The sequence below is a fragment of the Myotis yumanensis genome, unplaced genomic scaffold (genome assembly GCF_028538775.1).
Source record: "Myotis yumanensis isolate MYYU_CA2020_CCGP unplaced genomic scaffold, mMyoYum1.0.hap1 SCAF_3, whole genome shotgun sequence".
Classification (NCBI taxonomy): Eukaryota; Metazoa; Chordata; class Mammalia; order Chiroptera; family Vespertilionidae; genus Myotis; species Myotis yumanensis.
Genome location: NW_027223754.1, coordinates 89,704,065 through 89,731,108, shown reverse-complemented (window position 1 = coordinate 89,731,108; position 27,044 = coordinate 89,704,065). Strand labels below are relative to the sequence as shown.

The 27,044-nt window shown below is 41.5% G+C and overlaps 1 pseudogene; it reads left to right on the top strand.

Moving 5' to 3' along the window:
* LOC139006238 (far upstream element-binding protein 3-like) overlaps nucleotides 1-27,044 on the top strand; it is a 33,730-nt pseudogene that overhangs the window by 229 nt on the left and 6,457 nt on the right.

The window sequence follows — 27,044 nt, the reverse complement described above, 5'->3', positions numbered from 1 at the left end:
GCAGCGGGGGGTGGGGCCACCGCCAGGCTCCCAGGCACTGAGGGAGCCATGCGGGGGGTCCAGCCCTGACCAATCGCCCCACAGGCTGGATGGTGGAGCAGGTGAAGGGGCGGTGCCAGGCCAAAGTGGGTTGCCAGGTGGGGCTACGGGGCTGCAAGACTGGGGGTGCAAGCTGGGGCCTGATCTCCGCAGGCCACCCGGAGGGACCCCACCCATGCACAAATTCGTGCACTGAGCATCTAGTATGAATATAAGAGGTCACTGACTTTTTAATCACTTTTTCTCAACCAGGTCTCAACGCTCATATTTTATTTCACCACAGTACTGTTTTCAGTTTTTGTTGATGCTATTGCATGTGTTGGTATTAGGAATACAAAACCATTCATCCGTTTACTTATTGAGCACTCAGAGTGCCAGGCAGTGGCTGGGTGCAAGGAACACATTGGAGAGCAGGTCAGAGGCAGTGGCTGGCCAAATGGAGCTTTTTAAATTATTATTATTGATTTCAGATAGGAGGAGGAGGAGAAGGAGGAGGAGGAGGAAGATGAAGGGAAAAAGAGAGAGAAAGAGAGAGAGATCCATGTGAGTGAGAAACATGCCTCCCACATGACCCCCTGAATCAGGGATTGGATCCATAACCTAGGTATGTGCCCTGACCAGGAATCAAACTGGCCACCTTCTGGTGTAATGGATGATACTCCAACCAACTGATCCACATTGCTTAGGGCCCAAATGGAGCTTTTGAGGTCAGTTCATCATGTTCGAGGTCCCACGGGCAGGCCTGGCCCCCCCACCAGGCCTAACCTTCCTGAGGAGGCTCCTGAATGCCACACCATGCACCTGTCAGGTACACAGTGCCATCGGCCATTAGGGTAAACCTGGAATATCAAAGCCCTTTACTGAAGAAGAAACAAATCTCAAGATAATCTGATGGTAAATAAAGAGCATCAGTTTTGATGATGAAAAAGATTAGTAATCAAGAAGGCCAAAAGTAATAGGGAGGGGGCCAAGGGTTTTGAATAACAGAACACAAGCAGCGTTATAAGAATTTAAAGGCCTAGAGATTTACAAAATGGATAAAAATAAAAATCTTCTAGGCATGGGATTTTCCTGGATTTGAGCTTAAAGTTAGAGGGAAGAAGGCAGGCCACTTCCTCTGCCTGAGTTTAAACCTTCTGGACCATTTGCTGTAAGGCCAACCTGCTCTGTTACAGTTCTTTAAATGAAGTGCTAGTTTAGGGTATTTAGCAGCAATTAGAACTCAAAGATATGTTGGCTTGGGAAGTTTTATTCATTCATTTTAATTTAATACTTTGTTTTTTAAAAAAACGTTTCCTAGAAAGAAAAGTTTCAGGTTAAAGAGAGCCATAATAAAACAACAACAAAAGCCCTTTTTCTTCCAAGTCTCCAGAAGAGTTTGTCTGATGTGAAAAATAAATATTATGATCATGACAAGAAAAATTATAAACTATTGACAAATCTACTTAGACAAAGAAAGCCACTAGCCTTACATGCAAGCATAAGGGGACCAGATGGCAAAGGGAAAATGAAACTAAAGATAAACTGTTGAGTTGGAAAATAATCTCATTAAAATATAAATGACTCTGCTTCGATAAGGGAGAGCAGAGATAGTGGTTCTGCCTTGGAGCCCATCCAAGAACTCTCAGCCTGCAGTTTATGGGATGAGATCTGGAGACCAGGACCAGACATCTGACCATGTGCCCGTGGTTACCTCCCCAACTGCCGGGTGGTGGGAGAAAGATGAGACGGAATGAGAAAGAACTCCGGAAAAGTGCTGTGGAAATTTAAGAATAGAGTGAAATCCTAGACCCACAACACTGCCCTCTAGGCTCCTGTGAGGATGCTCGTGCCTTCTTGGAACTGTGGCCGGTCACCTACGTATCATATTATTCATTAGACTTGGAAAGGCTCAGCCCTCTGTCCTCTCAGTCTCACACTTTCCTTCAGTGACTTCAGGGACCAGTCTTCTACAGCTCTAATCGCCAGTATTAGTTTGCTAGAGCTGCCATAACAAAGCATCACAGACCTGGTGGCTTCAACAACAGAACTTCATTTTTTTACAGTTCTGGAAGCTGGAAGTCCAAGATCAAGGTGTTGGTAGGTTTGGTTGCTCCTGAGGCCTTTCTGCTTGTCTTTCCTCTGTGAGAACACATCTCTGGTGTCTCTTTGTGTGTCTAAACTTCCTCTTTTTATAAAGATACCAATAATGGATTAGGGCCCATCCTAAATGCCTCATTTTAACTTAATTACCTCCTGAAAGAACTTACCTTCAAATACAATCACATTCTTAGGTACTGGGGGTTAGGACTTCAATATATGAATCTGAGGCTTACAATTTAGCCCACAACAATGCCTTTGAAAAAGTCTCACATAAGTGGAAGGATAGTATGTATCATGGATAAGACTGATTTTTGTTATGCTGGCCAGACTGTCTGAATTCAGATGATTTTTCCATCACTAGGTTTGTGATCTTTGGGACAAGTTACTCAACCTCTCTGAGAGTCATTTTCCTTGGTTGTATCATTGGCATTCTAAGGGTTTTGTGAGGACTGAGAAGTTAATACATAGAAAGAGCTGAGATAGTGTTTGGCATGTGAGAAGTGTTGGATATTATCATTTCACTCTACAGTCAGCTTCCAAATCTATATCTCTCTTCATGTGCTCTCACAAGTCTGTATCTACAATCTAAATGCTCTTGACCCTTTCTACATGAACTCCTCAATCCTCAACATGATATTGGGTATCCGGTTGGATCTGGTCCAAATAAGATAGAGACTTTGCCTTTGAATGCTAACAGTCATTAATGAAAGATCCAGACAAGTGAACCCCAAACCTCAGTACATTGTCATTAATGTTATGACAGATGTGTTTATGATTCAGTTTAGAAACATGTACAAGATGCTGTTAGAGCCAGTGTAAGGGAGGAAACAATAGATCCTAAGTAGGATGAGAGGGGAGGGGGGTGGACGGAGGAATTGATTGGAATTGATTTAACAAAGAGAAAACAAAGGTTGAAACATAAAGAGCAAATAGAGTTCACCAAGCAGACAGCAAGGGGCAGGTCAGAAATCTTTCTTTTTTGAGGTCTAGGCCATTCAGCATCCCTTTCTCCTCCCTACACCCCAATTCATCCCTCTCCACTATCTACTCCTGCTTCTGTTGTGTTGATATTATAGACATCCTAGTTCCTCCAGTGAGGACCTGAGAATTTGCTAACAATCATCCTCACTCAACTTTTGCCTTCATTTTGCAGCTACTCCAACTGCAATTTAAAAACTCCAAGATACAAATTTATGACTACCCATTCTAGTCTTTTCTACTCTCATTTCTGTCTCTCCATCCATTTCTCATCTCATAAAGACTTCTATTTGTGCATCTCAAAGTTGAACCACCCTAAAAGGTCTCCAGATAGATCTGCTGCTTCAAGAGCTACTGCCCTACAGCACAGCCTTGAGAGCTGTCATTTCTACCATCTGTTCACAGAACACAGGCAAGCACCACAACCTGCACTTACCTCCCACCTGGATGCTCCTCCCAGCCTTGATGATCTCTCTACCCTCTTTCCCCTCTCTGTGATGGAGCCTGTCCATCAACTGCTCTGTATGAGGGATAGCTCTAGGCACTGGGACACTCAGATAAAAAGGACACAATTCTTGCTCTTAAATTGCTGCCAGCTATATTTGATTTTAAAAGTAAGCTGACAGTTTGAAAACAATGTGATAATTTTTCTCAAGCCCAAAGTCAGGCTGAGGGGGGTTCTGTTTTCCCCCATAACCCTCTGACCTTTTATGTAATACCTATTGGTATACTCACCTTATTTCTGACTTTTTTTTTTTTTTAAAACCAGAGCTATGTCTATGAACCCTTTTGCTGTGTTGTGGGTTTACAAGTATTGTGGGCCACTGTTTGGGAAGCGCTATTAGGTGGGCTGGCTGGGTTTGTTAAGCAAAGCCTCTGGCTCAGACAACCTCTCTGCTGGGTCAACCAGCAAGCAGTGTCCTGACTAGAGGGTTGTCCTCAGGGTAGCAACAAGAGGAACAATTGACAGACCTTTGGGGTTCCCTGATGCTGGCCACCATGCTGCTTGCCCTGGCAATGTGGTTGTTTTTAATACATAGTCTGAGAACCTGAGCTTGTAATACCCACAATGAGGACTTTCAAAATAAAATCTCTCCACATAAGGCTCCTCTCCCTTCTCGCCTATTCAAAAAGTAGCCGATTGCCTGCCCCTTCTCTCTGTTCTATCGACCTCTCCTGGGGTCGCTCTCATCAACATTTAAATACACTAATCTCTCTCATGTTGAAAAAGGAAAAAAAAAGTCGTTGTAAGCCCACATCCTCTTTCATCAACTGCCACTCCTTTACACAGCACATTTCCTGGAAGTATTGTCCAGATTTATAATCTCCATTTCCTTTCAATGCCAGATAGGGTTCAGTTTCCTTAGACACTGTTGACTCCTCCCTAGTTCTTGGAATAGTCTCTACCCTGACTTCCACAGTATGATGCTCCAGGTTTTCTTCCCACTCCTCTGGTCATTTGCCTTCCATGCAGCTTCCTCTATGTCTTCATGGACTGGAGTTCTCAGTTTGCTCCTAAGCTCTCTTCTCTTCTTTGCACCCTCTCCCTTGACCCATGATTTCAATTGATGTACATATGACTCCCAATGAGAATCCCACTCTCACATCTTCTCTGTGCCTCAGGCCTGTCGATCTTACTATCTCCTTGACAGATTTTCTTGGCTGTCTCAAAGGTACGTTCAATTAAAATTATACAAACTGAACTCATGATCGCCATTCCCACTCTGCCATGATTCTCTTCCCCCTGTTTCTCATCTCACTGAGTGGTACCATCATTTGTCTTAGTATCAAGCCAGAGATTAGATGTCATCCTTAAAAACTCTCTCTCCCTTAACCATTTATCAGTTCATCACCAGGTTCTGTCATTTCTGCTTGCTAGCTGTGCCCTGAAATATTTCTCTTGCCTCCTATCCCACTCTCATCTTAGTCCATTCTTTACGTCTCTCTAGGCTAGCTTATTACACTAGTCTTTCAAATGGCTTCCCACACCCATTCATGCCCTCTTATCCAGTCACCATACTCGAGCTAGAGAGCTCTTTGTGAACGGGAAATCTGGCCATGTCATCCCCTCAGCAACCTAAACAATCACAATAACTTCCTGTTGTTCTTAGAATGGAGACCAGAATTATACCAAGCCATGTGTCATCACAATCTCCACTTTTCTGCAGGCATTGTCTGTGGTCCAACTATGCTAGCCTTCTTTAGTTCCTTCAATAACCAACTGTGCTTTCTCTTCAGGCACAGACTTTTGCATTTGCCAGTTTCTCTCTCTGGAATACTCTTCCTGGCTCATTGTGACCTGGTAGACTGCTACTTGGTTGTCATGTCACCACTCAATCATTGTTGCCTGCTTGACTAGATGTATCCCCTATTTATGCATTCAGAGGACCTTAACAAAGTGGTCATTTCATATTTTTGTGTTTCTTTAATCATTCTCTCTTTTCATCTCTATGCATCACAAAGACCAGATGATTCCGTGCATCACTGTACCTTCCCTGTCTAACATAGAGCTTGACATGTGCTTATTACAACAGATGCTTCTATGCTTAGCACTTAATACTGAGCCTAGCACACAGAAGGAGTCCTTCAAATGTTTCTGAAAGGGTGACTGAGCACATGCGTTATGAATGTTCTGATGCCTTTTCTAATCCCTTGGAGGAAACTAGAAAAATTCTCAAAATGTTCACTCTTAAAAAAAAAAGACTTACAGTTTTATTAAAGCATTTTTCATGGGCAAGACAGAATATGTAACAAAACAGACACAGTTCAAATAATTGTTTCACCCCACTGGGAAATTTGCTTACTGGAAGAAGCATGAAAAAAGGGCGCACTGAGTGACAGTGGTTAATTCCCATAACCCCTCAAGAATTGACCCCAGTGACCCATGGACTCTTCCAGGCATGAGAAGTCTAACGTGAAAAACATTATATTGTGAACTGGCTGTGCTTTGATGCTTTCACTTTTCCATAATATTTTCCAAAATTCAAAGTATTATTTCTGAGTCATCTTGAGGTGAATTAGATCATTTTCTTCTCTTTAACTAGCAATGTCCTACTGTGATAATGTTGATTCTGTGTCACCCCAGGGCTTTCATGGGGAAGAGGTTCTAAGCACTGAGAATTTTTTGTTGTAGACTAGAATCTTCTCCTGGGGGGCGGGAGGGGGGGAGCGGGGCGGGGGGAGAAGCTGCCTTTTAAACATAAAGATTCCTTAGTTCCTCAGGGTTAGGTTGAACGTTTTCCTGCTGAAGGGAAATGGGTTGATTCCATGAGTCCACAGGTCTCCCGCTGCCTGATGATCCCGTGATCCTATTAATGTTTGACAGAATGGCAAGTCTAAATGCGCAATTCCACATAACCCCTGAGTTTTCTCCTGGGGATGAAATTGAATAGAAAATGGAATATACTGTAGTGATGAGAATCTGGCTGTGTGCTTTGGAATAGTAACTAGCTGCACAGCTTGGTCACCTAGGAAACAAGCAAAGCCCCATATGAGGATGTTGGAGAGCTTATGCTACTGACTCAAAATTTATCTGGATTTGGCTTCATGTTGGGAGCACATGTGATATTTTATCTGTGAGCCTAGGAACACTGACAAATGGTGTTCTAAGTGATTTAAGAGACCAATAGTGCATAAACCAAAAAGATCAAGGTGCAAATGCTGGCTCTATGTTAAAAAGGTGGAATGTGGGTCAGTGAGCTGTGGCGAGCTTTAGGCTATTTTGCAAATTATGCTAAATAGCAGAATAATTCAAGGGAAAAAAAGACTGAAAATGTCTGCACTTTTGGTTTACGTTGATGCCAAACATTAAGATATTTGAAAACATTCAAATGTCTGGCATTACAATAACAAATGTTTTGGATAAAGAATTATCTGGGTGTGTTTTTTTTCTTCAATTACTTATTATGGTGCTGCAAAAATCATTTTTGAAAAGTTTCTTTATTATATGTAACTAGGATTGACATTACATTACATATAACCTGTGGTTATCCAGAAAGCTGTTTTTTTTTTTTTTTAATAAACATTTTCTGACTTTATCATGGAATTTTCCCCAAGAGAAAGAATATAGACATTTCAACTTGACCTGCCAGCAACTGCCCACATAGACAGCCACACCCTTCTCCCTAGAACACTCTCTTCCCTTGACATCACCCCGCTGGGTTTCCTCCCACATCTCTGGAGATTCCTTTGTCAGATCGTACAGATACAATCTTCTTGTATTGGAGTCTCCCTGATACACTAGTTCTACCCGCTGCCCTCACCCCCCAACCCCTACTCATTCTCGTTTCCTTGGTGATTCTATGCATGCTCATGACTATGAGTACAATCATTATGCTGATGATTTCTAAATTTGTGTCTTTGAACATTTCTCCCAGCTGAGCTCCACCCCTAAGTCCAATTTCCTACAAGGCAATTCACTTAGATGTTTCAGAAATGTATCAAATTCAACATGTCTGGCACAGAAATGACCATCTTCCTTCCAAACATGCTGCTCTTCCTCCATGTTTCTTAGTAAATGATCCTACCATCCACCAGAAACCAAGGAGTTATCTTTGATAGCTCTATCTGTCCCACCTTTTACACCCAATCATCCAATTGTTTTCTTCTCTCCATCTCCACTATCACCCCCTCAGTCCAGGCCAACATCATTGAGGACCCAGATGACTGCACTGGCCTCCTAACTGACACCCCTGTATCCACTCCTGCCTCCTAACAATCTCTGCTCTACACTAGGTAGAGAAATATTATAGAAATGCAAACCCGGTCATGTTAGTTCTCTGCTTAAAGCCTTTTTGTGATCTCCTAACACTTAGGAGCAGTAGCAAGAATGGGCTTGCAGAGTAAGACTATGAATTATGTTTCAGAAATGTTGAACTTGAAATGCCTGTGGGACATTCAGTTAGGGCCCACTGGGCAGATGCACATAGAGGTTGCAGTAGGAGATGTAACTAGAGTAGTAGCTGTTGTAACTGAGAACCAATGGAGATGTTATAAAGGTTAACTGGATGTTCCCTCAGACAGGGCTCACAGAATGGCAATCATACCAGGTGTGGCCACAGCATTCTAGAGGTTTTAGAGGATGGGGAAGTCTAATTTACTGAAGCACCCAGTATTTTGGGGACAGTTTTGATCATTGATGTACAATCATGTCAATTTGTTGTGGCAGAAATCAGGCTGGCAGGAAGCGACAAACCAAACGCACTGGGAGGTTCAGAAAAGGAGTGTTTATTCGCACCAGTGCTGGCTCTGTGCAGTCCCCTCCAGAGGCTGAGTCCCCAAGGTGGCGGAGGTTTTGCCTTATACACATCCCTAGGTTCTTTGTCTCCCATATATGGCATACATACACATTCTAGGCATTCTTTCTACGTTACATGCTAAGCTTCCAGGTATCTGTTGCAGTTTGGGGGGGAGGGGCGGGTGCCGCAACCAAGCAGAGCTCAGAACCTCCCTGCAGGCTGAGCCTCTCTAGAGGCTTGGGCGAGTGGCCCGCCTCTCCCACTTCTATGTGCACACCACCCTCCCACGGTTGCCTGTACTCCTGGCTGTCCCTCCCGCTGCACTGTGCCCGCAGCCGCTCAGGAGAATGCCGCTCAGGAGCTGAGCAGGGCCCTCATGCTGACCCTCTTGGGCCCTGGCCTCCGGAGCCACCCCCGACAGACATGACTTCCAAGCCACATTCCGACCAGATTCCCTACAATGTCTTAGATGATGAGTGCAGCAACCTGAGACAGCAGAAGCTTGATCGGCTGCAGGCCCCACTGAAGCAGAAGCAGAAGCAAGAGAGATCACAGAAGCTGAGGTGTGGTTATGGTGGTGCAAGCAGGGAGGGGGCTTGCCATCTCAAATTGATTAACTTAAAGTGAGAAATATAACTATCAATTTCTCCCAAAGAATGTATTGAATTCACTGCTCAATACATTTTTTACCCTAAAGACAAATTACTGTAAGACAAATTATACCAGTCATCGGGAGACTGCTCAGTGCACATAATATCCAAGCTAGGGAAGTGAGATGAATGATTCTTATTGAATTGTTGGTCCAGAATATTCACATACAATTTTCTAGGCACTGTTGATGCTGTGCCTTAAAGTTGTTTTTGCTTAGCCAAACTTGAAATGGGATAACAACAATGAAACAGCTTTTACTTATATATGAGAATGTTTTTTGCTCCCTTTATAAAAACAACCTCCCCCCCCCCCCCCCCCCCAGCAAACAGCTGAAAACAAAACAAAACACAAAACAAAACAAAAAAAACACACAAAACCCCCACAAAGCTATGGAAATGTTCACCATTTAGTTAGAAATATTTAGCTCAAAATGTATCATAATTCAAAAGTTAACTTTGTACTTTCAACAGGAACCAGCTGGAAGAATGTTCTTTCTACTTTAGTAAACTTTACCCTGAAGAAGATAAAGTAGTTGAGATAATAGTCATTTGATTCCTCTCTTCTGCTTGGGTCTTAGAAAAACAACAACTATCTATACTAATAATAGAGGAATATGCAAATTGTCAGGATGCCATCACAGTAATACTAACGACCAAACAGCAGGCTGTGTGGGGCGACCAGGCTGGCAGGGGGGTTAGTGAGGGATGACCAAAAGACTGAACAGCAGGCTGCATGGGGCGGCCAGGGTGGCGGGGGGTGGGGGGGCAGTTAGGGGCAAACAGGCCAGCAGAGGGAGGCAGTTGGGAGTGACCAGGCAGGCTGGGGGGAGGGGGGGGCAGTTGGGGATGACCAAGCCATCAGGTAGAGACGATTAAAGGTGATCAGGCTGGCAAGGGGGGCAGTTAGGGGTGATCAGGCAGGTAAGTAGGTGAGCAGTTAGGAGCCAGCAGTCCCGGATTGTGAGAGGGATGTCCAACTGCCGGTTTAGGCTCGATCCCAGGGACAGCTCCCAAGGGGTCCTGAATTGGAGAGGGTGCACCCTGGGCTGAGGGGATCCCCCCTCTGTGCAAGAATTTCATGCACTGGGCCTCTAGTAGAGTGATAAGCAACATTCTTCTGGTGTAATTGCCTTTGGGGGGAAGGAATCAGTGAGAAGCAATTTTGGCTCTATGAGCAGAAATTGGTAGAGGTGAGCTGAGTGTCCTGAGATAAGAAATGCTAAGATTTGTAGTCATCCTCCTACTCTCTCTGCCCATTAGGATGATAGTGAGACTTTAACTTGCAGCCAGGCACTCTTCTACACCCTTGAAATATATTAACTCACTGAATGCTTAACCTCTATGGCAGGGGTCCTCAAACTACGGCCCGCGGGCCACATGCAAATACAAATATTGTATTTGTTCCCGTTTTGTTTTTTTACTTCAAAATAAGATATGTGCAGTGTGCATAGGAATTTGTTCATAGTTTTTTTTTAAAACTATAGTCAGGCCCTCCAATGGTCTGAGGGACAGTGAACTAGCCCCCTGTTTAAAAAGTTTGAGGACCCTGCTCTATGGGATTGGTGCTCTATCTCTACTTTTCAGAGGAGAAACGTGAGGCAGGTAAGTTGATAAAGGTGCATAGCCAGTAAGTGGCTGTGCTGGGATTTGAACCCAGGTGGTTAGATTCCTAAATTCACAGTCTCAAGATCCCACCCTCTTCCTATTGCTATCACTAGAAGTGTATGAGAGAGAGAGTCCCAAGTTGGTGACTCATGGTCCCCGAAGAGCCAATAACATTATGACTGTGATAGGCCATGATCAGCTTGAAGAGACACATGCCTACAGCCATGGAGGGTTCCTGCTGAGGACCAGGATAGAGGAAGGGGCTGCGGTGAGGGCTGGGATGTCAGTGCCTTTTCTATTTTTTCTTTCTTACCTACATACCAAAACATGGGATTATTTTCTTAAGTAGCCTGGCTACAGACTGCTTACTTCAGGCAAACCTTTAGGCAGAGTGGGGAGAACAGAGTGTGAACCACACGTTGAACTCTCAAGTCAGACCACACAGGTTCCCCCTCCTCTGGTCTGTGCATTGGACACGTAGGCAAAGCCACATGGTCTTGTTCTTTCTCTAGGCCACTTACCGACCACATTCTTCTATTCAAGTTCTTCAGGAAGAGCAAAATATAAGTGTTCACATTTCAGCTTTCTTGGTTAAAAATCCCACTGCAATTGTGTCTCTGAGATGAAGGTACTCCCAAGCCAGCTTGACTGATATTGGATAGACACAAATAACATCAGTTTTGTACACAATCCCTTTATTTTCTTCTATATATAAACTAGTGGACCTGCACACGAATCCATGTGCAAGTAGCTTGCTGCCACTTGCCTCAGCTGGCTGCCCGGTCCACTGCTGCTCATAGCTCTCCACTGCACGTAGCTCACTGCTGCTCGTAGCTCACTGCCTGCTGCCCGCTGCCCCGCCCTCCTGTAGCTCTCTGCCGCAGGTAGCTCACTGCCCCACCCTCCTGCTGTTTGGTCATTATGTCACAGCATCCCAGACCAATTTGCATATTACCCTATTATAAGTATAGATAACATTATCACTGTGCTATTTGTTTTTCTGTTTAACACTCAGCAAGTGACATTACTTATCAGCTAACAATGGTGATGGCAGTGGGGATGGGCATGGAAATTGCCTCACCTTTCCCTATGAGCTAAAGTAGGGAGGACTAATGTAAAGAGCATGTTATGAGCATTAAGTGAGAGTTAGTGCCGGGGGAGAGAAAAGAGTCAGAGCAGACTCTGGGAACATCACTGTCACAGAGAGGAATAGAGGAACAAGGGGTCCAGAAAATAACGATAATAGATTAATAAAAGCCAAAGTAGGTGACAGTTTTGGAAAGGGGCTAAGCCATCAAGAATGTCAAATATTATGTGGAGGTTGAGTAGGATGTGATTCATGAAGAAGTAGCTGAGAATCACAAAGCCTGACAGAAAAGTGAAACAAGGTGTCATTAAAACTATGGAGAAGCTATGGCTCATGCTGAGAGCTGGGAGATAGCCAGATTTATTTATTTTAGTCCAAGAGTTGCAGATTTAAATTGGACTTGAGAATTAGGCAATGTAGACCTGAATTCAGGTATGTGGACTGAGAGATTACTCCACTAGGCAGGTATGGACTGGATGTCCTAATTGGGACAATATCCATTAAAGGGAACTCAAACTGTATGGCTCAGAGTCATTTGCAAAACTGCCCTGCATATTTTCAACTTGTTAATAAATAACTTTGGTTCTCAGAGGAATCACCCTGCTTTCTTGGGAGAGTCACACCACTTCTTTTGGACTAGTAACCTCAGCTCCAGCTCCCTTAGATCAGTAACCCCCATTTAGTTGAGGTAATAAAATTGTTTTCTTAGTTAGTGTCTTTAACCCTAGGAAATAAAGAAATGATGAAATAGATAAAATCTATTGTATTCATATTCCTGTGTTAAGTTCAGGAACAATCTGTGTATATTTGAAGTGTAAAATTTAAAAGAAATTCACCATATTATTTAATTAACATACTCCTACCCCTAGGACCTTTGCACTTGCTACTCTTTTGCCTGAAAATCTCTTACTCTCAAGAGCTTCATGCCTTGCTTTACTAAATCATCAAGTCTTTACTCAAATATAAATGTATCAATAAAACTCCCTTTGATCACTTTCTAAAAATGTTATACTTCACCCCTCCACAATCTGCTTTATTTTCTTCACAGCACTAGCCACCATTTGACATACTCTTTATTCTAATTGTTGATTTGCCCCCATTGATTGTATCACCAGGTACTGTTCTAGGTGCTGGGGATGTAGTAGTAAATAAAACAGACTTGCTTTTTTGGAGGGAAAATGCCTCTATGAGCTGTTTGGGGTTGGAATGAACCCATAAGTGTATAGTTGTGTAACAAAAAATAGCTGAAAGATCTTCTCAGGCCTGATAGAAATGAAGAGTACAAAATTGCCTAAAAGGATTTCAAGCATCTTAACAGAAATTTTTTTATTAATTTATATTAAGTTAATAAAAGTTTACTTGGTGATAAGATATCTTAATCTTAAAAATATATTCAGTGTTCTGGTCAAGATGGCAGAGTATGTGAACACTGTATTCACCTCCTCTCATGAATACACCAAAATTACAACTAAATTGTAGAACAATCAAGCTGTAGAACCATCTGAAAACTAGGTGAACAGATGTCCAATAGCTAAAGATATAAAAAATAAGCCACATTGCGACTGGTAAGAGGGGTGGAGACACAAAACAGACTGGCCCCACATTCATATGTGGCAGTTGAGATTCCAGAGGGATATCTTAGCTACAGAGGTCCCACTGAAGAATGAGGGGTCTCAGACTCATGTTGGGCTCCCCAATCCAGAACAGAAGTGCCAGGAACAGAAGTCCGTATAACATCTGGCTATAAAAATCAGCAAAGGTTCCTCCATCCTTCTCAGTGAGAAGAAAGGCTACCAGGCACCCTCTTAAATGGTCAGCACACAAACACTTGTTTGTAGGCACTGACCATGGGCTCTAGTGGAGGGTCTGTAGCTGGAGGGGTGCCAGAGACATACAGAGAGAAACTGAGTTGTGTGGTTTTGGTGCAAGGGCTAAAGGGATGGCCATCATTGTCGCTGTGTTGAACTTTTCCTGCTGCATAGCCAAGAGGCACCATCTCTCCTGCTGCATAGCCAAGAGGCACCATCTCACCAGGCCAAATGCAGGTTCAGCCTTTGTGTCACTCAGCCACAATTCCTGATGGGTTTTACAGCCTGAAGTTATGTGGACTTCTCTTTCTGGCACTGGAACCCTGGGCCAAGGGTTCTTGTATGGGACTAGGACCTCTGCATCCAAGGTATCCCTCCTGATTAAAAAAAGAAACACCACACATGGGTATCGGACCAGCCTGTTCCATGTCTCTGCTTTCTTCTACTAGTTTTAATGTGCCTTCTTCTTTAATTCTCTAGTTGTAGGACTTCAGTTCAGCCAGATTTCAGGTGGTTCTGAATGATGGTTGCTCTGTGGTTTAATTGTAATTTGGATGGGGTTGTGGGAGGATGCAGGTGCCATGTTTATCTACACTACCATCTTGACCAGAAGTCCTACAGAATGTTCTTGTTGTACAAACAAAGATTTCACAATGGAAGGCAGTTCCCACTCTGTGCTAGGAAATCTATGGCTATGCAACTTTCCAGAGATATTTATGTGTCTATCCAATAAATTAACTCCAATGATACTTGGGTTCATAGGGTTTGAGTATGTCTGCATCACAGCTTTTGCTAACAATTTTCTATGGATATAAAAGACATGTTCTGAAATCCAGATCTTCATGGTGGTAATGATCTGGATGGGTAGGCAGTGCTAGCAAACAATGAGGAAAAGAGGCAACACCAGCCTCTACCCTTTCACACCCTCAGCTATCACAGCTGGCTAACTCTGTACTATACTGGATAATAACTCATAAAAAATTGTTTCAAATGTAGCATGGAGAAACAAAATGATTAAAAAGTATGGTACAGCGATAACCAGCTGTGATAGCTGACAGTATGAAGGGGTAGGGGCAGGTGTTACCTTGTTGCTTTATTGTTTGCTAGCACTGCCTACCCATCATACATATAATTACCACCATAAAGATCTGGATTTCAGAGCATGTCTTTTACATCCATAGAAAATTGTTAGCAAAAGTTGTGATACAGACATACCCAAACCCTATGAACCCAAGTATCATTGGAGTTAATGTATTGGACAGACACATAACTCTCTGGCAATATATTCATTTTTTATTTTAAAAATACAACTACATTGTAGGTAAAATCGTTTTTTTAATAACCAGAAGAAAGACTATGTGACTTCTGATCAAATCCAAGAGGTGCCAGCTTTTACATAAAAGAGATCACCTGAAATCAGTGTTGTTCAAAATGTTCACCTAATTTTGAGGGTTCCTGTACCTATGTGAAAATTTAACAATTTTTTAAAAAGTACTTTGAAATGTGGATTGGCATATTCAATCTCCTTAAGGTAGATTTTTATTTATTTATTTTTTTATTTTTATTTATTTTTTTTTTCGCTTAAAGTATTACAAAGGGTATTACATAAGTGTCCTTTTTCCCCCCCGCCCTTGACAAGCCCCTGCCCTCCCTTACCCCCCAGTGTCTTATGTCCATTAGTTATGGTTATATGGGTGCATACAAGTCCTTCGGTTGATCTCTTAATCCCCCCTCTCCTCCCCCCCAACCCTCCCTGGCCTTCCCACTGCAGTTTGACAATCAGTTTGAGGCAGCTCTGCCTCTGTATCTATTATTGTTCAAAAGTTTGTAATGGTCTTTATTATCCATGAATGAGTGAGATCATGTGGTATTTTTCCTTCATTGACTGGCTTGTTTCACTTAGCATAATGCTCTCCAGTTCCATCCATGCTGTTGCAAATGGTAGGAGTTCCTTCTTTTTAACAGCAGCATAGTATTCCATCGTGTAGATGTACCACAGTTTTCTAATCCATTCATCTACTGATGGGCACTTAGGCTGTTTCCAGATCTTAGCTATGGTGAATTGTGCTGCTACGAACATCTGGGTACATATATCCTTTCTGATTGGTGTTTCTGGTTTCTTGGGATATATTCCTAGAAGTGGGATCACAGGGTCAAATGGGAGTTCCATTTCCAATTTTTTGAGGAACCTCCATACTGCCTTCCATAGTGGCTGCACCAGTCTGCATTCCCACCAGCAGTGCACAAGTGTTCCTTTTTCTCCACATCCTCTCCAGCACTTGTCGTTTGTTGATTTGTTGATGATGGCCATTCTGACAGGTGTGAGATGGTACCTCATTGTTGTTTTGATTTGCATCTCTCGGATGATTAGTGACTTTGAGCATGTTTTCATATGTCTCTTGGCTTTCTGAATGTCCTCTTTTGAAAGGTGTCTATTTAGATCCTTTGCCCATTTTTTGATTGGATTGTTTATCTTCTTTTTGTTAAGTTGTATGAGTTCCCTATAAATTTTGGAGATTAAGCCCTTATCAGATATGACGTTGGCAAATATGTTTTCCCACGAGGTGGGTTTTCTTGTTGTTTTGTTGATGGTTTCTTTTGCTGTGCAGAAGCTTTTTATTTTGATGTAGTCCCATTTGTTCAGTTTCTCTTTAGTTTCAACTGCCCTAGGAGCTGTATCAGTGAAGAAATTGTTTTGGCATATGTCTGAGATTTTGTTGCCTTTGTATTCTTCTAGAATTTTTATGGTTTCCTGTCGTACATTTAAGTCCTTTATCCATTTTGAGTTTATTCTTGTGTATGGTGTAAGTTGGTGGTCTAGTTTCATTTTCTTGCATATGTCTGTCCAATTTTCCCAACACCATTTATTGAAGAGACTATCTTGGCTCCATTGTATGTTCATGCCTCCTTTGTCAAAAATTAATTGAGCATATTGGTTCGGGCTAATTTCTGGACTCTCTATTCTATTCCACTGATCTATATGTCTGTTCTTGTGCCAGTACCAGGCAGTTTTGAGAACAGTGGCTTTGTAATACAGCTTGATATCTGGCATTGAGATCCCACCTACTTTGTTCTTTCTCAGGATCGTTGCAGCTATTCGGGGTCTTTTTTTATTCCAGATGAATTTTTGGAGAGTTCGTTCAAGATCTTTGAGGAAGGCCATTGGTATTTTAATGGGAAGTGCGTTGAATTTATAGATTGCTTTGGGTAGTATGGACATTTTAATGATGTTGATTCTACCAATCCAAGAACATGGTATGTTCTTCCATCTGTTTATGTCTTCCTCTATCTCTTTTTTCAACGTCCTGTAGTTTTCTGAGTAGAGGTCTTTAACCTCTTTAGTTAAGTTTATTCCTAGGTATCTTAATTTTTTTGGTGCTATGGTAAATGGGATTGTTTTTCTAATCTCTCTTTCTGAAAGTTCACTATTGGTGTATAGAAATGCCTCAGATTTCTTGGGGTTAATTTTGTATCCTGCTACATTGCCAAATTCATGTATTAAGTCTAGTAGCTTTTGGATGGAGTCTCTTGGGTTTTGTATGTATAATATCATGTCATCTGCAAATAAGGACAGTTTTACTTCCTCTTTTCCAATTTGGATGCCTTTTATTTCTTCTTCTTGCCTAATTGCAATGGCTAATACTTCCAGTACTATGTTGAACAGGAGTGGTGAAAGTGGGCATCCCTGTCTTGTTCCTGTTCTTAGGGGAAATGGTGTTAGTTTTTGACCATTGAGTATGATGTTGGCCGTGGGCCTGTCATATATGGCTTTTATTATGTTGAGGTATGATCCTTCTATTCCCACCTTTCTGAGAGTTTTTATCAAAAATGGGTGTTGGATTTTGTCGAATGCCTTTTCTGCATCAATTGATATGACCATGTGGTTTTTTTCTTTCAATTTGTTTATGTGATGTATCACATTTATTGATTTACGGATGTTGTACCATCCTTGCATCTCTGGGATAAATCCTACTTGGTCATGGTGTATGATCCTTCTGATGTACTGCTGGATTCGATTTGCTAAGATTTTGTTGAGGATTTTTGCATCTATGTTCATGAGGGATATTGGCCTGTAATTCTCTTTCATTGTGATGTCTTTACCTGGTTTTGGTATTAGGGTGATGCTGGCTTCATAGAATGAGCTTGGAAGTGTTCCTTCCTCTTGAATTTTTTGTAGTAGTCTGAGGAGGGTAGGTTTTAGTTCTTCCTTGAATGTTTGGTAGAACTCCCCTGTGAAGCCGTCTGGCCCTGGGCTTTTGTTTGCTGGAAGCTTTCTGATGACTGCTTCAATTTCTTCCATAGTTATTGGCCTATTGAGGTTTTTAGATTCTTCCTGATTGAGTTTTGGAATGTTGTATTTTTCTAGGAATTTGTCCATTTCCTCCAGGTTGTCTAGTTTGTTGGAGTAGAGTTGCCCGTAGTATTGTTTAACAATCATTTGTATTTCTGTGGGGTCTGTTGTTATTTCGCCTCTATCATTTCTGATTTGGTTTATTTGGGACCTCTCTCTTTGCTTCTTGGTGAGCCTGGCTAGGGGTTTGTCAATCTTGTTTATCCTTTCAAAGAACCAGCTCTTGGTTTCATTGATTTTCTGTATTGTTTTTTTGGTCTCTATTTCATTGATTTCTGCTCTAATCTTTATTATCTCCTTCCTTCTGCTCACTCTGGGGTTTTCTTGTTGCTCTCTTTCTAATTCTTTGAGTTGTAGAGTTAGATGGTTAACTACCATTTTTTCTTGTTTTTTGAGATAGGCCTGTAGAGCTATAAACTTCCCTCTCAGGACTGCTTTCATTGTGTCCCAGAGGTTTTGGATTGTTGTGTTTTCATTGTCATTAGTGTCCAGGATGTTTTTAATTTCTTCTTTGATGTCATCGGTAACCCAATCAATATTTAATAACATGCTATTCAGCTTCCAAGTGTTTGAGTATTTTGGGTTGTTTTTATTGTGGTTTATTTCTAACATTATGCCATCGTGGTCTGAGAAGATGCTTTTTATGATTTCAATCTTCTTGAATTTGTGGAGACTTTGCTTGTGACCCAATATGTGGTCTATTTTTGAATATGTCCCATGAGCACCTGAGAGGAATGTATATTCCGCAGCTGTGGGGTGAAGTGTTCTGAAGATGTCAATTAAGTCCATCTGATCTAGTGAGTCATTTAGGATTGCTGTTTCTTTGCTGATTGTTTGTCTAGCGGATTTATCCAGTGATGTCAGTGGTGTATTAAAGTCCCCTACTATGATTGTATTATTGTCGATCTCACCCCTGATATCTTCCAGAAGTTTTCTTATGTATGTGGGTGCTCCTGCATTGGGTGCATATATGTTTACCAGGGTTATATCTTCTTGTTGTATTGATCCCTTTAGTATTATGAAGTGGCCTTCCTTATCTCTGGTTATGGCCTTCACTTTGAGATGTATTTTGTCAGATATAAGTATTGCTACCCCAGCTTTCTTTTCCTTTCCATTTGCGTGAAAGATATTTTTCCATCCCTTCACTTTCAGTCTGTGTGAGTCCCTTCTAATGAGGTGGGTCTCTTGTAGACAGCAAATGTATGGGTCATGTTTTTTTATCCATTCAGCCACTCGATGTCTTTTGGTTGGAGCATTTAGTCCATTTACATTTAAAGTTATTATTGAAAGGTACTTGTTTGTAGCCATTTCTTTTTTTGTGTGTGTGTGGCTGTTTTCTTTCTGAGCTTGATAATTCTTCTTTTTACACCAGTCCCTTTAGCATTTCTTGCATGGCTGGCTTGGTGGTGATAAACTCCCTTAGCCCTTTTTTGTCTGTGAAGCTTCTTATTTCCCCTTCAATTTTGAATGATAGCCTTGCTGGATAGAGTATTCTTGGATTCAGTCCTTTGCTTTGCATCACTTTGTAGATTTCCGTCCATTCTTTTCTGGCCTGATGAGTTTCTGTTGAGAAATCAATTGATAATCTAATGGGAGCTCCCTTGTATGTTACTTTCCGTCTCTCTCTTGCAGCCTGTAAGATTCTCTCTTTATCCTGAACATTTGCCATGGTAATTATGATGTGTCTTGGTGTGGGTCTTTTCGGGTTCACCTTGTTTGGGACTCTCTGGGCTTGTGTGACTTTTTTCTTCCCCACCTCAGGGAAGTTTTCTGATATTATTTCTTCGAATAGGTTTTCTAATCCATGTTCATCTTTCTGTTGTTCTGGCACCCCTATTATTCGTATGTTGTTTCGTTTCATGTTGTCCCAAAGTTCCCTTAGGCTCTCCTCCTGTCTTTTAATTTTTTTCTTCATTTGCAGTACAGTTTGAGTGTGTTTTGCTTCCTTGTCTTCTAATTCACTAATTCGGTCCTCCGCTTCTCCCAGTCTACTGTTGATACTTTCAATGGTGTTTTTTATTGCAGCTATGTCGCTCTTCATTTCTTCTTGGGACTTACTTAAGTTGTTGATTTTTTCATCTGTTTCTTCTAGCTTCTTGCATAAGTAGTTGAGTTTTTCATCTGTTTCTTCTTGCTTCTTGAGCATCTGGTGCATGTACTCTAGGAACCTTATTCTGAATTCTTTTTCCGTCATGTTGCATATCTCTGTCTCACTTAGCTGCTTTTCTGGCAAGTCCTCCTTTTCTTTCCTTTGGGGGTTTCTTTGTCTACCCATGTTTGATCTCACTGACATGACTAGTTGTTGAGTCGTTCAGTGGCTGGACCCTGGGTGGCAGTGGCTCCTCGGGCTGTGGTTGCTCCTTGGGCGGTTGTGGTAGCAGCGGCTCCTCTGTTGATAGCAGAGCCTCTGGTGGGTGCTGTTCACAGTTGTGGTGGCTCTTCTGGCTGGTGGAGGGAGGCTTCACACACAGCAACTGTTCCCCAGGCAGAGCGTGTGGTGATCAGGAGGCCACTGTTGCTTGAATCTTTCCGTGGAGGGGTGCAGGTCTCCTCTGGCTCTTGCAGTCGCGCTGCTTGCGAGTCGTTGCCTCCGGGTTAGTAGCCGCCGGGTTAGTAGCCGCCGGGTTAGCAGCCGATCTCTGGATGCCGGTAACCACTTCCCAAGATGGCGCGGTCTCGCCGCTGCGCTGGCGCCCAGGGGGAAGTTTCAGCCTCAATCTCTAACCATCCGCATTTTTTAGGAGTTCTCTGTCTTTCCTGGCTGCAGACTGTCTCTCAGCTGAACCTCCCCAGCTTGATCGGGCTGATTGTTACCCGTTTCAGCTGCTCGCCCCTATCTGCTCCGGGACGAAGCACCAACACGTCCGTCTAAGCCTCCGCCATTTTTCTTCTCTCCTTAAGGTAGATTTTTAAAGCTTTTCACACACTGGTGCTCTAACTGGCTTTGGATTAATCTCAGAACAAAGCAGTGCTATCTCTTTTGTATACACAATTGCCCTATTATAGTAAACTTCAAAAGCTTGCTTGAAGAAACTCACTTTCAAAAAAAAATTGTATAGCTTTAAAGGCATATTAATTTGTGTGAAATAATCTGTTTGGCTATCAACAACCACTAGGAAAGTTACATAGCCATAGATTTCCTAGCACAGAGTGGGAACTTCCTTCCATTGTGAAATCTTTGTTTGTACAACAAGAACATTCTGTAGGACTTCTGGTCAAGATGGTAGTGTAGATAAACATGGCACCTGCATCCTCCCACAACCCCATCCAAATTACAACTAAACCACAGAGCAACCATCATTCAGAACCACCTGAAATCTGGCTGAACTGAAGTCCTACAACTAGAGAATTAAAGAAGAAGACACATTAAAACTAGTAGAAGAAAGCAGAGACATGGAACAGGCTGGTCCGATACCCATGTGTGGTGTTTCTTTTTTTAATCAGGAGGGATACCTTGGATGCAGAGGTCCTAATCGCACACCAAGACCCTTGGCCCAGGGTTCCAGTGCCAGAAAGAGAAGTCCCCATAACTTCAGGCTGTAAAACCCATCAGGAATTGTGGCTGAGTGACACAAAGGCTGCTGGAGTCCCAGGTGCTCCTCTTAAAGGGCCTGTGCATGGACTTACTCAGACTCACTCCCTCTGAGCTCCAGTGCTGGGGCAGCAGCTTGAAAGGATCCAGAGACACATGGAGAGGAACCAAATTGCTTAGCATTAGGGCAAGAACTGGGGGCAGGTTTTGCCCAGACGAAAGTGCTGGTGGAAATCATTGTTCCTATGCTGAAACCTCCGCCACCACAGAGCCAACTGGTAGGTGCCATATCTGAGTTTCTATCAACCTGGTTCACATTGTTTGCCTGGCCCTGGTGATTCCCTGAGACTCTGCCCCACATAATTTTCAGCCCCACCCAAGCTGTTTGCAGTGGTTTTTCCATATGAATAACCTGTCATGGCTCGGGTTTCAGACTTTTCTAAAATCTCTCAAATAAGCAGCAGCTGGACTCAGCATGCCCATACCTCTCAATAAGAGACCCCAGGCTGACACTCCACTTCACTAATTCTCTTCAATTGTGTCTAATTTTCTATTGAACCCATCCATGTAATTTTAAATTTTATTCTGTTTTAATTTCTATAAAATTAAAAAAATTTTCTGCTTTGTCATTTTATAAAATGACAAAGAGATCCTCCAGTTTGTCTTTTGTTTTATTCAGATATAGTGAGCATGATTACTTTATAGACTCTTTGGTGTATGAGGTATCCACCAAAGCCTGTGTTCCCTGTTGCTTCTGCTGGTTATTTCTAGCTTCCTTGTATGCCTAGTGTTTAATGTATGACTAGATACTGGATGTTTTATTTGAAAAATATTGTTGGTATAATTTGGGGCCTATAATTAATTAAGAAAACTGCATCCAGATAGGATTTTTCATTGCTTCTGCCAGGCATGGGATGCTACCAGTTGTGGATAAACTAAATCAAGTTCAAAGCTTGAGATTCACTAGATGACTCAGAAATAAAGATGAGGTAGAACTCCATGTGAGGACTGAACAATTTCTGCACCATCCTAGCACCATAGGCCCTTAAGTTCCCAACTAAGTTTGAGAAAGTTTCTTGCTATATTCCCATAATGTTTACATTCACAAGGAAAATGTTTTGGATAGACACATGCCATTAGAGCAAAGATCTCTCTCTCTCTCTCTCTCTCTCTCTCTCTCTTTTTTGTTCCCGAATTATCCTTTCTTCTTCAGTTTTTATAATTCCTGATTATCTTTCAATTCTTAGGTTTTTAAAAAATATTTTTGTTGCAAATATTTTGTTTGGCCCTGGCCAGGTAGCTCATTTGGCTAGAGCATTGTCTTGGTACTCCAAGGTTGCAGGTTTGATCCCTGGTCAGGTTACATACACGAATCAACTAATGAATGCCTAAATAACTGGAACAGCAAATCTTTCTCTCTCTCTCCCTCTCCCTGTCTCTCTGAAATCAATTAATAAATTTAAAAAAATTTTGTTCTTAGGGTTGCCTGAATAATACATCTCATTGTTACTGGAAAGAAAGGGCCCTCTTGGATATATTTTGAAGGTAAATCTATAGGACTTTCTGATTGACTGGAAGAGGTATGTAACCGAAAGAACAGTCAAGGATTACTGGAAAATTTTTGACCTGACCATTTAAGAATGGAGAGGCCAATACTGAGATGAAAAAGATAGAGGAAGGATCACAAGTTTATTTAGGTGTATGTTAAGTCTAAGATGCCTAATAGAAATGCAGGTGGAGAAGTTGAGTAGACAGCTGAATATATAAGCCTGAAATTCAGGGAAGAAGTTGAACCTAAACATAGATAATTTGGAGCCCTCAGTGTATAGATATTGGTTAAGTCACCAAGGGAGTTGGTATAGATAAAGGAGAGGTCCAAAGACCTAACAGACATTCGGAAAGTATTAATTCTCTCCTCTTCTCCTGATGCACTTAATAAATATAATGTATTGCCAGATATAGGAAGGGAAGTTTTTTCTTTTTTCATTGAAGACTAATAATAAGTAAAAAAAAATAAGCAGAAGGAATTTGTCACCATATGCTGTCACCCTACTTCCTTACTATTGGTCTGTCCTTCCTTGTTTCTCCAACCCCACTTCACTGCCTACTCTGGCTTCCAACATCTCTCAGCTGTTTACCACACATCCTCAGAGCTGGCCTTCCTGCTTCTGCCCACGTTTCCTTATGTTTTCTGCACACCAGGGCCAGCAACCCAAGGGTGATTTCTAAAGGTCCTCTCTTGAAGTGGTAGTCATAGTTTAATATTTATTAACATTTTTACAAATTTGGATCAACAAGACTATAGTAATGACAAGGATGTTACAAACTAAGAAAATAATGTAAAGTTTTCCCAAGAATATATGAGTACAAGTGCAGCATTTTGGGCAATTATTTTCTATACATTGCAAATCATGTGTGGTAATTAGGAAACAGAACTGTAAATAAAGGACAGAACATTTTGTCAATTCTATGCCCACTTACCACTCAGTTTTTGTTCAATACATACATCCGTTTCTAGAATAAAAGGACATACATGTTCCAATCTGACACTCAGAAGGAGTGGGTTACTCAGAAAGAATGTCAAATCTCTACTAAGAGATCCTTTGAAAAGAACATTTATTCTTGTCTTCCAGGTATGAGTTGGATGTGGACGTGAGTAAAGGCAGGAGAGTACAGTGGAAGAGCTTTCATTTTCCTTGACCATATTGATTTAATTTTGGAGTCTATTTCTGCAACAATTCATTGGAGCAGAGGAATTATATTTATTTTCATCACTTTTGTTTTAATTTAAAAGTCCAGTGCTCTACCCTACCTCTGCCTTACTCTATATCTTTATTTCTTTCATCTTTCAGTCCACACAGAAGCCATGTTAAAATGACAGATAAAGTTATCAAAATAAGATGCTGTTTTAATGGGACCCCTTCAGAAAAAGGGTTTATGATCAATGCTAATCCTTAATGTAACTGCATGTATTTAGTGCTTACTTTGGGCTAGGCTCTGTGCTAAGCACCATACATTGATGATTTCATATAAACCTCATCATTACCTCAGGGGCAGATACTTTTATTATTCCCATTTTAAAGATGAGGCACAGAGGAGTTAAGTAGCTTGTTGAGAGCTATAAGGAGGCAGTTGAACTTCAGAGGCTTTGATTCTAATTTCTGTGCTGTAAGGCCTGTAGGGAAGCAAGTCTGTGTATGTGTGAGCACCTGGGTGTTTATTGGAATCTTTATGCTTAGTCTTCAGATGTCCTTGCTTAAAGGACACTGCAGATGCATGTGTCTTCTCAAGGATACTTACCCTGCTGATAGTATCTAGAAGTTAATTTTAGTTCAAGCTGTTGTTACCATAAAAACCTGAGGAGGCAGGTGAACAGAGCTGTTTGGTTTCTCAAGCCAAGCAGTCCCTTAGCCCTCTCTTTCACAGAAACATGTGTCAGAGTAATCATTCATGCATTGCTCAAGGTCTGCTGGTCAACCCCAGCAAAGGCCTAATGGATGGACATGTGCCCACAGTAATACTTCATTAGTAGTGACTTTCACATAATTTTTGTACACTGAGAACCAGTGAAAACCTTGGTCAATATGAGGCATAGAGAGTGCAAACACACCTTGATTTTAAGTGTATTTATTCTCAAACCCTTTTCCTTTGAGCTCTTTCATTATTCCATATTCTTTGCAATTTCATCTTATCCCTTACCAATATGTTTTTCTGTCTTGCATGCCTGAAATTCTGTAGCACAATAGACACTAATATTAGTTTCAATGGGTATACTGGCTTTTGGGGAGTGGGAGCTAGAGCAGAACGGACTTTCCCTGAACAGGGATGGAAAAACTTGAGTGAAGTCTTGAGTAGGAGAGGAGATGGCATCAGAGAGAGGAGTCTGTGGGTTAAGTACTGTGAGTGAGGAGGGCAGAGCTCTATTTGGATAGGTCTGGACTATGGAGAACAATAATATTGAACAATAATATTGTGATGCAACCTTTCTGTGTGATTACACAAAGTCTTTATTAATAACCTCAATAATGATGACATTCTTTGGTAATCTCATATCTTGTGGAAGATGCCGAAAGGCTGAGTCCATGTTCTAGTTGATTTAACCCAAATCAGTGTCAAAAGGCATGGATGAGAGAATTGAAGTCTGATAGATAAAAGATTTTTCATGAAATAGTGGAAAATTAGCATTCACAGTGCCAGAGGTGGGTACTTCCTGATGATGGCCTGGCCCAGGGTCTGATCATGGGAGAAGTGACTGAAAGGAAATAGTAGAAAGGTCTTTGGAAGTGAGAAAGTGAAGACACTGAGGCAGATAGAATTCTTTCATAACAGTCCTCATAGTCTGATTGATCATTGCTTACTCCTTACTACTATCACTATAATAAGCCAGTCACTGCGCTTGTGTGTTTTCAATCTACTGCATCTGTGTAACATCAAAATATCCAGATGAAAAGCGAAAAATTGAGGATCCTCATGAAGATGGTTAGAGTAACACTAAGCATCCAGCTGTGGGAAAATAAAGTGTCAAGGTGATTGATGAGTCACCTTTATCCAGACATTTTGAAGTAAAGTAGGAACTGCCAGAAAGCAGATATTGGCAGACAATGTCCTAGAAATGAAATTTGGAAGTTACATAGAGCCTGAGAGCCTACAGAAAATGGGGTCTTCATATTAGACAAAATTAAAGCTGGCCATAAAGATGAAAGGCAGACTAGAGCCTCGGAAGTCTATCGAAGGAATGATTTTGAAAATTTAGCAGGAGATGAATGACAATGTCACAGCTAAGATGAAACAGCCTTGGAAATGAAACCAACATAAGAAGCAAAGATCAAGAAATATAGAAAGATAAAGTTCAAAATACTTTGGTGATACAGGCCTATAGGGAATATTCTGAAAATAAAATGCAATGAGACATCAAAGGGGGACTTTACAAAGTTTAAAACCTTATTTTTACCTGTGGTCTAAGATAGGATTTAAGTTTTACTGGTACAAGGTACACATGAAAAATAAATAAAACTTAAGTGTACTACATAGTTTTCTTAACTAAGTAGAAGATGTCAAAACTTTGTATAATAGGAATAGAGAAAAGAATGACCATCCTCTATAGATGTTTCTTTTTTTAAAAAATATATATTTTATTGATTTTTTACAGAGAGGAAGGGAGAGGGATAGAGAGCTAGAAACATCGATGAGAGAGAAACATCAATCAGCTGCCTCCTGCACACTCCCTTACTGGGGATGTGCCCACAACCAAGGTACATGCCCTTGACCGAAATCGAACCTGGGACCCTTGAGTCCGCAGGCCGACGCTCTATCCACTGAGCCAAACTGGTTAGGGCTGTAGATGTTTCTAAAACACTAATGTGCAGGGACTCGCCTGGGGTCTTTGCTGCAGATTTTGATTTATTATGTCTGTAGTGGAGCCAGAGATTTTGCATTTTTAAGAAGCTCAGAGAAAGTGATGCCAATGCTGCTTGTCTTCAGAGCACACTGTCAGTGTAGAGCAGAGGCTTCCACATCTGGATTCCAAGGAAATTCTGCAGGGAATACTGATATGCAGCAGGATTTTGGAACCCAAATGATTGAAAAACTTGTTGTAGATTAATTAATGCAAGAAACAGAGAAATCAGGACATTCATGAAGATTTTTCAAATAAAACTTTTTTTCCTAAGCAGAAT